This window comes from Sardina pilchardus, chromosome 23 (genome assembly GCF_963854185.1).
Source record: "Sardina pilchardus chromosome 23, fSarPil1.1, whole genome shotgun sequence".
NCBI lineage: Eukaryota > Metazoa > Chordata > Actinopteri > Clupeiformes > Clupeidae > Sardina > Sardina pilchardus.
The window spans coordinates 23,263,163-23,265,439 of NC_085016.1; positions in this window are offsets into that span (position 1 = coordinate 23,263,163).

Below are 2,277 nucleotides of genomic sequence, written 5' to 3' on the forward strand. Positions count from 1 at the left end.
GCGTCTGATTGGTTGCCATGGCCTTGTTAGGCGTACCACGGGAGCTTTATACAAAAGCGTTGATCTGAGCCTGTGGTCACATCGCTAAAGTTTCCTTTTCTTTCATCATCCTTCTCTCTCTCCCTCTCTCCCCCTCCTCCTATCTCTCTCTGCCGAACGGTGTCATATACTGAAGTGTTGGTGGGTATGAAAAAAAAACACTGTTTTTCTCCTCTGGAGTGAGTTTCTGAGACGACGCCAGACGAGGAATCGACTGCTAATAAAAAAAAAACGATTTAATTGGTTTAGTTCACACCCTCCGCGAGTCACATGACGCCCATAAGCATCGTGGGATACGCCGGCGGGCCGCACATGTGCGTGAAGGGCCCGACAGAGCGCGTCGCTTATAGAAATGTCATCACATGCTCGGCGGGGAAAGCATTCAGCGTGCTTCACATTCCAGGTCACGCACAGCACAGAGTCTTTGCTGCTCTCGCCCCGGCCGCGGAGAAATGCTTATTGCACTATAGAGGGTCTGCTGCTGAGACTCGGAAACCTGACTTATCTCTGACTACTTCAGCCTTGCTCTCTCTCTCTCTCTCTCTCTCTCTATCTCCCCCTCTCTCTCTCTCTCTTTCTCTCTCCCTTTCTCTCTCACCTTCACTCCCCTTTCCTCTCCTACTCACTTACTCCTTTCTGCTCTCCCTGCCTCCCTCTCTCTCTCCCTCCCTCTTTTCCCTCTTTCTCTCTCTCTTCCTATTTTCTCTCTCTCTAACCCTCACTCCCATTTTCTCTCCTACTCACTCCTCTCTGCTCTCTCTTCACCTCTTTCTCGCCCTCACTCCCCCTCCTTTCTTACTTCCGTTCTATCTCCCCTCTTTCTCTGGACTCTCTCTCTCCCTCCTCCTCTCTGTACTCCCTCCATCACTTTCTTCCTCCCCCATGTGTCATTACTCCCTCTCTCCCCCTCCACTCTCTGCCTCTGCTCTCTCCTTTAACAAATTCCTCAAATATGAAATAGTTTTCCGTTCTTTACATCAAGTGCTCTGCTACTTTGTGTGTATGTGTGTGTGTGTGTGTGTGTACGTATGTATGTGTGTACGTGTGCATGTGTGTGAGAGTGTGTCAGTGTGTGTGTATGTGTGTGTGTGTACGTGCGCAATGCGCATATGTGTGAGAGTGTGTGAGCGTGTATGTGTGTGTTTGTGAGCGTGCGTGCGTGCGTGCGTGCGTGTGTGTATATATGTGTGTGTGTGTGTGTGTGTATGCGTGCGCATGTGTGTGAGTGTGTGTGTGTAAGTGTATGTATGTGTGTGCCTTCCCTGGTCATGTTGCCATAGCAACATGTGTCAAGTTGACAGATCAGAAGGCTAGGAGCATGAGTGAGTTGAGTGGGAGCTGGGCAAGGTGTAGCGCTCTCCTTTCTTTTCAGGCAAGGGGGCTAAGCCCGCCCTGCTATACAGCTAGCATGGTTTTCTAATGTGAACGGGGCTGCACTTAAACCAGAATCCAGGGAAAGGTCTTTCAGTGTGTGTGTGTGTATGTGTGTGTGTGTGTGTGTGTGTGTGTGTGTGTGTGTGTGTGTGTGTGTGTGTTAGTGTGTGTGTGCACGCGTCTGTTAGTCTCTGTATGTGTGTGTGTGTGTGTGTGTGTGTGTGTGTGTGTGTGTGTGTATGTCAGTCTGTGTGTGTGTGTGTAAATAGATAGCTAGACTGATAGAAAGACAGAGGGTAGAGGAGGGGTAAGCAGGTCTTAGGAACTAATTACACTGAGCGTTATAATGTTACACACAGCTCGCAGTGTTAGCAGCCTGGCTTGACCCCTCCTCAGAGACCACCATGACCACCATGATCTTTGAGGAGGGGTCATGCCGGGGGTGACGAGTCCATCTGATAGGTCAGTCTGATCGCTCTCGACTTTCGAAGGTTTCGGTCACTCCGTGAGGGGGGGCACAGGACCTTCATGCAGCCCCTCAGCTGTGGTTTCGGTCTTCTCCCTTTTCAAACAGGCACGTCAGCAGGAGCCAATCCCGTGTCAAGGACCCGATCCTGCCTCCGCGCACATGCTACTTTCCCAAGCCGGCGGTGAGTAATGTGTTATCATAGCAAGAGGTCAGCTGGACAGACCAGGCTTTGTTTGGCGTTCCTGGATCGGATTCTCCGCTGCCGTTCCACTGCTCCGTGTGCGCTGGGAGGGAAAGTAGTCCCAGGTCAGATCAGGAAGAGATATCTGCATGCAGACTCCTGGGAATGTCAAAAGGGAATTCTACGTTCATGAAGGAACACAACTAGTTTATTA